General features: G+C 37.5%; 1 long non-coding RNA gene across 1 annotated transcript in view; it reads right to left on the bottom strand.

Annotated features, from left to right (window-relative positions):
• Nucleotides 1-1,144: 1,144 nt before the first annotated feature.
• The window catches only part of LOC308551474, a 41,153-nt gene continuing 31,438 nt past the window's right edge, over nucleotides 1,145-10,859 (bottom strand). Inside the window, exon 4 of the long non-coding RNA XR_013998028.1 lies at nucleotides 1,145-2,007. This is a non-coding gene — a long non-coding RNA (uncharacterized lncRNA). The remainder of the gene's footprint in view (nucleotides 2,008-10,859) is intronic.

Below are 10,859 nucleotides of genomic sequence, written 5' to 3'. Positions count from 1 at the left end.
ACTGAGCCATGCCCAGCTGGCGTCAGATGTATTCTTACCTTTGTTCCTCTATAGGTAAAGTGTTTTATAAATCTGGTTTCTTCTAAAACTGTTTATCTTTGATGTTTGCCATTTGAAAATCATATGCCAAGTTGTGGGGGTTTTTTGGTTGTTTATTTTTGGTATTTATCCTGCTTGGTGTTCTCTGAGCTTCCTCGATCTGTGGTTTGGTGTCTCACATTAACCTGGGGACATTCTCAGTCATTATTGTTTTGAGTATTTCTTCTGTTTCATTCTCTCTTTTCTTTCTGGCATTACCATTACACATGTTACAATTTTTACAAGTGTCCCACAGTCCCTGGATATTTTCTTCTGTTATTTCAGTCTTTGTTCTCTTTCATTTTCAATTTTCAAGCATTTATTTATATATCCTGTAGCACGGAGATTTTTTTTCTCTGTTGTGTCCAGTTTACTAATAAGCCCATTGAAGGCATTGTTCATATCTGTTACAGTGTCCTTTATGTTTTGCATTTCTTTTTAATTCTTTCTTAGGATTCCCGTTTCTCTGATTACATTGCCCATCTGTTCTTGCATGCTGTCTACTTTGTGCATTAGGACCTTTAGCACATAAATAATAGTTGTTTAAATTCCCAGTCTGAAATTCCTGCCATGTCTGGTCCTGATGCTAGCTCTGTCTCTTCAAATTTTGTGTGTTTGCCTTTTGGTGTGCCTTGTAATTTTTCTTGATAGCCAGAAATGATGCACCAGGTAAAAGGAACTGCTATAATTAGGCCTTTAGTAATGTGGAGGTGAAGCATGGGAGCAGGGGAAGTATTCTATGGTCTTGTGATTAGGTCTCAGTCTGTTAGTGAGCCTGTGCATCTGGACTATAAACTTTACAAGTGTTTCTAAGTTTTCCCTCACATCCCTCTCCTCTTAGGTAAGACATGATGGGTAGAGTAGGCTGGAGTTGTGTATTTCACTTCCCCAAGTCAGTTAGTCTCTGGTTAACTAGTTTCCCTTAAGGGCTGGCCTTGCTAAGAATACAGTGCTCTTGTGTATTTCAAAATGGTTCCTTTTTCCCATCCTGCCGCGAACCAGCCGCGGCGTGCGGGACTGTGCTCCGGAGGTGAAGAAGAAAAGAAAGAGAAGAGACAATGGGGCTGGGAGGGCTCTCTCCCTCAGGGATGCTGAGTGAGAGTCAAGCAAGCTTTATTCAGAGTCACAGCATTATATACAGCGTTTCAGGGCATTCGGCCAACCTTCTGAACTTCTAAGACATTCCTAGATACAACACTTTAGAGGAGGCTGCAGCCACACTGGCATCTCAGAGGAATGTTTCCCAGATAAGGTAGGGGAGTATCTGGTCTAATTGGATCTGGGAACCATGCGGGGCTGAGCACACAGGGCAGCAGGCAATTAGGCGCTCCCTGATTTACAGGGGGCCTCAGCACTGACGCGCCTGGCTGATCTCTTTCAAGAACACCAGGTCGCCGCGGTCCGCTGCCCCGGGGCCCAGGACCCCACACCATCCCCTGATGGAAGACTGGAGAGATTTTTCTCTGATATTTACTATGGGAAACTGATTGAGCTCTATGTGGTAAACCTCACAATACTGCAAGACCCCCCTATGTGTGGGTCCCTGGGAGTTTTAACACTTAGCGTTTTAAACACTGAGCCTGCACCAATCTGTCAATTACAATTCTGGTTTCCCTACCCCAAGGATGGTTCCCACAGTGGTTTCTGCTACTGAGTCTCTTTTCCAGTAAGCTGCAAATCCCTTTATTTGCTTGTCTCTCCAATCTTGAAGGCAATGGTTTGCTCTATGTCCTCCCTTCTCTCGTGGATCCAGGAAGAGTTGTTGATTTTTCAGACTGCTCATTTTTTTACTTGTTTGGATGAAGTGGCGACTTCCAAGCATCTTACATGAGAAACCAGAAACTGGAAGTCCCCTGCCATCAGAACTTTTCTGAAAGAACTGCTCAAAGAAGTTCTTCAGACAGAAGGGAAATGGTGCCAGAAAGAAACCTGGAACATTAGGAATTAAAAAAGAGTAGCAAAATGGTAAACATCTGGGTAAACAGAATATTCTTCCATGTTGAGTTCCTTAAAATATTTTTAATGATTGAAAGTGGAATTTATCACATTTTCTGATAAAGTTTTTGATGTATGTAAATATACTACAAAAATATAAAGGAGGGAGGGTAAAGGGACCTATATTTTTGTTATATTTTTCCACTTGAATTAGAAAAATATACTACTCATTGATTGTGAGTAGACAGTAAAAAGTTGACTATGGATATTATAATCCCTAGAATAAACACTAAAAGTACTGTACAGACAGTAAAACACACAATAGAGTAAGTAAAATGGAATAGTAAAGCATGTTCAAGTAATCCAAAAGGAGGCAGAAAAGGAGAAACAGAGAAATGAAAAACAGAGGGAACACTCACAAAACAAATAATAAAATAGTAAGCCTAAATCCAAATATCAATAATTAAATTAAATGTAAAAGTCAGAGATTGTTAGAATGGATTAAAAAAAACAAAAAACAAAAAAACAGGACCCAACTATATGCTGTTTACAAGAGACTCTCTTAAAATATAATGATGTAAGTATATTAAAAGAAAAATAAGATATACTTTCATGCAAATATTAATGAAAGGAAAGCTAGAGTGACTAGTAAAAAAAATAAGACACTTGGGCAAAATGACTGAATTTAAGCTACTTTTACCAATAATTCCTTAATAAATTTTTTACATTCTTTTCTCAGGAAAGCTTTACTCTGTCTTACACATAGACCTTCCAGGCATCCAGATACTAAATAGTTGCCCAGCACTAGCTAGTTAAATTTTTTGAAATGTTCTCAGGTTTGGAATTAGAATCTTGCTGACTGGCCTAACCTAATGGTTTACTTTAAGAACAAAAGACATAGCATGTTTCTCCTTAACTTTCCAGTTAAGTACAGGCCAATTTTCCAAGCAGATCTCTGTTTCCTTTAAGAAGGACAGTTCTGACCCTCATTTTCATTTTACTCTCTCTGTTGTACAAAGCCTTATGCTTCAAAGCTACAAGAAAACAAAAGTGGTTATATAACGAACATAATTTACCTTGAGTCTCATTGGTCAATTAAGAAAATTATCCATGGCCACCAAAAGTAAGGAGATACTATTCTGAAACCCTTCTTTATGAAAATAGGTATTTAAAATGATAACTTTCTACCTTTCCTATATCATTGCACACATAGAAAGTGATAATATTTGTAAGACATTATGGATAAGAAGAGGAGAGTGCTCATTGACAGAGGCAATTGGCCAGACACTCTCAGTCCCTCTGGACTGCACTGAGCTGCCCTGAAGGCTATAGAGAACCACTGCATTGCACACCTGTAATACATTTGTGGAAAGCTGCAATCAGAAAGATGGGAAATATTTTAGCATAAAATGCAAGTTCTTGCTTTAGCAATCTCAGTGGGTTTCTCTTTTGAGTTTCTATAATCCTTAGTGTAATTTCAATTAATCCTTTTCACTTTTTAAAGGTTCAATTTTTAAGTAAAAGAGAGCATTAAATATTATTACACAGGAGTTTCCTCACACATAAAAGAATATCAGTACAAAGCTATGTATGCTAACTTCCTAATGGAATGATAGGCAGAGAGAGGATAGGGATCTTGGACCTGGTTTTCTAAATTTTGGAAAGTTACAGATCCTTTCTGATTTCAGTTTCCATTATATAACGGAGATAATAATGCCTATGTGACATGGTTGTTGTGAATATTAAAGGTGTAATACCTTATGAAATGTAGTTAGCTTAGTGCCTAGTAGATACTGGGTACTCAATGAATATAGTTTGCTTCCTTTTCATTTTCATTCCCTAGAGTAATTTTTGCTAAATAAATTGAAAGTAAGGAGATATCATGTCAGCACTGAAGTCTCAGAGAAGGCTTGGTTTGGGGGGGGTATGTAATGATCTTGGCCTTGAGGAGAAGCTGAGATTTGATGGACAGTGAAAAATAATAAAGACCTCTCAGGTCCTGGTAATAAGATGTCATGAAGCTAATCTTTGAAGTTTCAGGCAGCCAAAGGTTAAATAAATGAATAAAGAACACGTGATAAGTAGGAGAGATATTAATTTGGAACCTAACCTTAAGGAAACACTATGACAAAGTCTTACTTGTTAGGGTGTGAAACTTAACTTCAGGGTAGCCCATGACCATATGGTGACCAATAGGCAAAATATTCTTTTGGTGCTTTACCAACATGACTTTGCTGTCTTTTCTTCCCTTTGAGCATCACTTCTTCCAAGGACTCCATTATATTACTTATGCTAAACTATCATCTATTTGAGAATAAAGTGGGCTAAAATAATATCTAATTCATACTAGAGATTTTGATCTAATGGGTCATCAGCATTTTAAAAGAGAATCTTAGATTGCCTTATGGTTAATCAAGAAAAAGGCTTGCCTGTGAGGAATTTCTAGCACTCTTGAGTAGGGAAGATATTTTTTATTATAAAGTCTATCCACTTAAATCATACTACAAAGATAACTTCCCACTCCATCTATGGTTGATAAGGACACTAATTAATAGACCTGGGCATGCACAGTCTAGACATAATCATGCTCTAATGTCAACATTCTAAATGAGGCTCTAGAAGAATTTGTCTGAATTATCCTTATGTGAGTTGAATAATAGAGAGAAGCACTGCAGGGACTCCTGGCTGAAGCAGCCCTAAGTACTACAAAAAAAAAAAAAAAAAAAGGAAACAAGCAAGTGAGAAAAGAAAAGATCCATAGTAACATTTAAACCCAAAGGGCCAGATGCATGACTGCGAAGCATTCTCCAAGCTTTTAGAGTCAAGAGAGGTGGGTTCAAAATGGGAACTCATTAGGAACAACTGTTAAGTCCAAGGGGGTTATACTGACCAGTCTATCCATAACATCCATGGCTGATGTTTCTTATTCAGTATCTGCCAGCTGTGACTACCCACTGAATTAATTTAAAAAGCTAAAAGCAGGGGTGAGTATAAAGGATGCAGGAATGGACTTGTGATGCTTTGGGGAAAATTTAAATAAATATTAGAGAATAATTGGTAGCTATTAAAATACAGAAGCTATGATGCTATTAGAATACAGAAGTTATGGCAGATGCATCCAAAGGAGGTAGTAAAATCACTATTTAAAGAATCATTAGACACTTGTTCATCTTTAAGATAGGATTTAAGAAAAATAATGAGGTCTTGTGGTAGTGCTGAGCTATGAGCTAAATGACCCACGAGAGGTCTCTCCAAACTCAACAGATCCTGTTTAAACATTAGAGTCCATCTGCTGGAATGGAAATTAAATCTTCAATAAGCATTCTCCTTGGAAAAATATTGCTTTATATGAGCAATGCTCTATTTGCGCTTCTCTTTCTTTCCATCCATTCCAAATTAAAAACAGGCTCCAACCTATTTCAAAAGTAATTTTCTTGATATTAACCCCTAAAAAGAAGATTCATAGCCTAGCATACCAAAAATGGCAGGTTGGCTTCAACTTGGTAGGGGTTTCCTGAACTTTGTGTTGAAAAATATTGTGAAGTTGCATTCAGAAAGCTGTGCCTGACTAGCAATGCCTGCCTTGTGCAAGAAGGAGGGATGAGAGCATGCTTACCAGGTGTTTGCTAACCCTGCTATATAACAACACAAGGAGCATTTATCATTAAAAGCAATAAAAAGGTAATCTAATATTTTAATATTCTGAGGCATATGTGAGCTCACAGGTATCAATGAGATTTGGTGCATGGTATAATGGACTCCTTCCAAGAATAAGGAAACAAGGGGCTAGTTATTGTTCAAAAGAAAAATATCCAATAGAAGAGTAAAAGACATAATACTGGTACACTAAGAATAAATAAACTCTTTTGCAAATCTATTAGCCTAAGGTTGGAACCCTAAGGAAAACATTTAGGTATGATTCAAAGGACAGAGGAAATAGAACTGAAATTGTTATGGCCATATCCCATGCTGCCTGACCTAATGGAAGACACAGATAATATTCTCCAAATATTGATTACAAAACTGATTTTACAGGCATAGAGCTGAACTGAGGTTGTCATCCATTTTTAGGGCTATCTTGTTAAACCCAAAGCTATATTGCCTAAATCTTAGCTGGACCTTCGATCCCTTGAAATGCTTAATAACTTTGATTTCTTTTGATAGTCAAACCTATTCAACTGCCTAACAGCCTTCAGGGGCCAGAAGGTAAATCTTGCTGGCAATAGCACTTTGGTTTCCTTAAGAGCTCTTTCAGGGGAGTCAACTACCACATCCCTGTTCTACCATCTAAAGTTGTGTAGATATGCCATGTGGTTCTGGTGACTTTGGTAATGTGGAAGACCCCAGGACAGGGTGTACATTCTCCCAGTCTCCTTTCTGCTCTAGCTGAGATGAATCAAAGGGGTGTGTGTGTGGTAGTTGGGGGTGAAGTGTGGCAGGGAAATATGAGAATATATTGCCTGACCTATTAGACTCAAAGATTTATCAAATGAATGAAATACTTGAATGAATAAGTGAGATTTTGGAGACCACCTTAAACAGTGGGAGGACAGTGCCTGCTGGCTTGGGAAAAACACATAAAGCAAGCCAAAAAAATAGAAGCAGACCACTGTAGATAAGTGCTTTCCTACCTTGCTATCATGGATCCTCCTCCTAAGGCAGGAAATCTGGGAAAGCTTTGCATAGGAGGCATGTCTGTTGGTGGGAGAATCCCAAGACAGGAAGGTTAATCTTCAAATTAGCAAGAGGAAGTTTATACAGGCATAATGAAATTTGGCAACACTTTATCTGGGATTTCTCTAGCACATACAGTACAAAATAAGAGGGTCATACAGAAGATCATTAAAGTATATAGTTTGTTCTAACTTTGAATATGGGCTTAGACAAGTAGACTTTTTCTCTTTAACAATATACTGGCATGTTGGGAGATAAACAACATCTAAAACTCTGGAGTCTTTAACATGTTTATTGGAAGAAACAATTGTGCTTAGTTTTAGTGACCAGAGATGAATTTTAAATAGTTTCTAAACAAAAAATTTAATTTTCTTTCCAATTTAATCTTCTCTGAATGATTTTGGATTTTAAGCTATGCTGCTACTGTGACTTTTAACAAAAGAGACTTTGCCAGTGTTGACCATATAACTAAATTAGTAAATTAGTGTATAAGGCTGTATAAAATTGAATAAAGTTAGGCTTCAATTAGAAAGTAAGCATGATGGGGTTTCTGGTCTACTAGCCATATCTTATTTCTTGACCTAGTGGCTAATCACAGGAGTGATCACTTATGATATGAGCACTTTTTCTATATGAATATTATATTTCAGTAAAATGTGTTGTTTTTTAATAAACAAAAAGCACCTGTGCAGAGGATATACAGTCTTAGGAATGAGTGGTGTCTAGAATCCTGTAGCAGAACAAGTTTTGCCCTAGCAAATGGCAATTTTGATTTATAATTACTTGGAAAATGCTTCTGCCTTTTATGTTTCATCAATTTCACTTATTTACAAGCAAAATATTATTAATTATGAAATTATAAAATCTCCATTTAGGTTTTGCTATCATTCTAACTGAAATAACTCATTATCTACTTGGTGAAGTTATGTGGACTTAAAAGACATTCTCAGCTCCAATTTACCCATTATCACAGATTGTTGTCCTTTGAGAAAACATACTTCATATCACAGAGGCAGCATATTTTGACCCTAATGCACTTCTATATAACTTGTTACATTGCTTAATTCAATCCATGATTGACACATGGACAGAAACATTTAACTCATTCTGTGCTCTTGGACCCAGAATGGAGCTGAGTTTCTCAGGAGTTTCGAAAACTAGGAATTTACAAAATGTATGTTTTCATGTTTAATTAGGAAAATATGAAATTATGTCATTTGGAGTTGAGAATGAATTTTCATAGAATTCAGAATATCTGGATATTCTACCCTGGGCCAGTAGTTCAGCTGGTTAGAGCATCGTCCCAGTACACCAAGGTTGCAGATTCAATACCCGGTCAGGATACATAGAAGAATCAACCAATGAATGTATAAATAAATGGAACAACAAACTGATGTTTCTTTCTCTCTCTCCCTCTTTCTCCCTCTCTCCCTCCCTCCCTTCTTTTTTCTCTCTAAAATCAATAAATAAAAATTAAAAACAAAACAAAACAGAATATCTGGATATTCTGCAGGGCAAGTGTAAGTGCTGGGAAATTAAAGCCCTCTGGGAGCAGCCCTCATGCACCAGTGGATGGGAATTGGTGGATGACTCCAACTCTCAAGCCTTTCAGTTGGGATAATTCTGAAGTGTAAGTCTACATCATAGGTCAGCAAAATATTTCTGTAAAGGGTAGATAGTAAACATATTAGACTTTGTAGGCCACATAGCCTCTGTTGTAACTATTCAACTCTGCTGCTGTAGAATGAAGGCAGCCATAAAAAATTCATAAATGAATGAACATAGCTGTGTTCCAATACACTTTATGGACACTGAAATTTGAATTTCATATAATTTTCATGTGTCACAAAACATTATACTTTTTAAAATTTTTTACTCATTAAACCACATAAAAACCATTCTTAGCTCACGGGCTGTATAAAACAATGTTGGACTTGGTCCATGGGTTATAGTTTGCTAAACTCTGTTCCACACTATCTCTCCAAGTTTCCCTCGGGGTTCCACAGTGGTATCTTGCTGAAAAGTTTACCGTTTATCACTTTCCTTATCTTCCTGGTCTTGCTCCTCCATTCACTTAACAGTGTTTCTCAGAATCGCCTACTAAATAAGCTACTGGCATTTGGATGTTTTTCTTGAGGTCTGCTTTTTGGGGTAGCAAAACTAAGACACTCACCTTGGCTAATTAATCACTGAATTGAACATTCATTGCTTTAGTATCATGAGGACCCCCAGAAAGACTCTGGAAATCTTAAGGGTAGAGTCAATAAAAGGCTCTTTTTATTATATTCTCAGACTGACAGTACAGTGGGTCAAATGTATAATCTTTATCATCCCTGTCTTCTGACTCGTACCCAAGCAAAACTGAGAGTATTAATACCTGTGATGAGCCCAAGGCAGCTAGTTCGTCTTGGATTCATTGCTCTGAAACCCTCATACTGGGCTTATCAGCAGTGAGGACATCAAAGTGCTTCACAGCAGCAAGTGTCAGTGAGTCAGAGTCAACCAAGCCATGTAACAATTCACAGGGATCCTGGGGCAGTGGATGTGATGATAACCATGCAGCAATCTCTGTATCCATGGGGATTTATGAAATGGCTTTTCTTCCCAAAGCTCCCTGAAAATAACCAAAGGACTAAATTAATTCTTGCTCAGGAACAGCAGGTGAGTAGAGAAGGCATTCATTTGTTGGTCCCATTTTATGCAGTAATTTCTTTCTTTGTAAACTGAAAAAAGCTTTCCTCACCCTGTTCCATGCTGTTCCAGATGGCTGTACCCTCTCAACCTGGCAGGTGCCTGCCTGTTGGCAGTGAGACTGTGAACTTACTAAGTACAGCACTTTCAGATCTTCAGACACAAATGAAGCAATGTAGATCTTTTTATTAATGACAGGCTTCTCTAATAAAAGGACAGGCCATAACATGTGAACTACAAGGAAATTACGAAGTCATATCCTGCTCTAAAGTGCTAGGGATTTGTGTGTTGTCTAAAAATTGATTAACATAGACTGATTTCCTCTAGTTCTACTTGGTATGCAACATACAACAAAAATATAATTCTAAGCTTAAAAGGAAAAGAGCTGACATTCTAGAACTAGCTCTGGGGTGTTTACAAGTTCTAACAAAATCCTTTAAAAATGTGTTTTAATTGGGTTTCTATTAGCAAGTCTAATCCATTGAGACTCCCTAATTACTAAGGTAAGCCTTAACCCCCTTTCAACATTATTTTTCCTCTTTCAGTTGAAAATAGAAAGAAAGCAGCTTTTTTTTTTTTTTATTAAGATGTAAATTTTAAATTGAGCTTGAATCAAGCAAAGTAAACTATCACTGGTTCTTTCTGAGCCTAACCCTCTGGAGGGCTTCATCTTAAAATTCAAATACAAGGAGATAATTGATCAGTGTGATTTTGGCAGTGACATAATTGCTCCTTGAAGAAAACAAGTTGGCAGCCTTGCAAAAGAGGAAGTGGCATTTATTTATTTATTTATTTAGTTAGTTAGTTAGTTAATTATTTGAATTAAGTTCTGCAAACAAATGTCTGACTACTGGGGATTTAAAAATGCTGTGTGGTCTTCAAATAAAAAAAAAGCAACATAAAGCCAGTAAGTGCCCATGGTCACAGGGTGTGCAAAGTGTAGCCATGGTAATAAAAACCAAAGTGACAAGGAGTAGCAAACCAATGCCCAGATCTATAAGCCGGCTGAAATTTCTACCCTAGGCTCTACATTCCTGCTTGAAAAACACTTCCTTCTTTATCAGACACCCAAAGGCCTGTGTTTCTGTGATGTAGTAGGATGCAGCTGGGGTAGAGTGGGGGACATTCATGTTATCTTTCTGTTTATAGCAGTATCTGGAGTTCTATGATGCAGGCTGAGGCAGAGGAGACAAAGGAGCTATTTCTTAACATCAGCCAGCTTCCCAGCTCTGCCATTTTTCATCAATTTGCATAACCAGTAGCAGCAGTTGTATTTCAGAGGCATGTGGACCTCTGCCTCACCTTCCCAATACACATATACCTTCAGCTAGGTTTCCCTCCAGGCCCATTCTACCAAATACATTCTTGTCTGCTTTTTAATGCTGAAAAGTTCACAACTAGGGATTTATTCCTTGGACATAAGGACTTGTTTCTTAGTAATATGCATATAATCCTGGGATGTATGACACCTTAACCCCTTA

This window comes from Miniopterus schreibersii, assembly GCF_964146895.1.
Source record: "Miniopterus schreibersii genome assembly, chromosome: X".
Classification (NCBI taxonomy): domain Eukaryota; kingdom Metazoa; phylum Chordata; class Mammalia; order Chiroptera; family Miniopteridae; genus Miniopterus; species Miniopterus schreibersii.
Note: the sequence above shows the minus strand (reverse complement) of the source record. Positions and strands in the feature narration are given on the sequence as shown.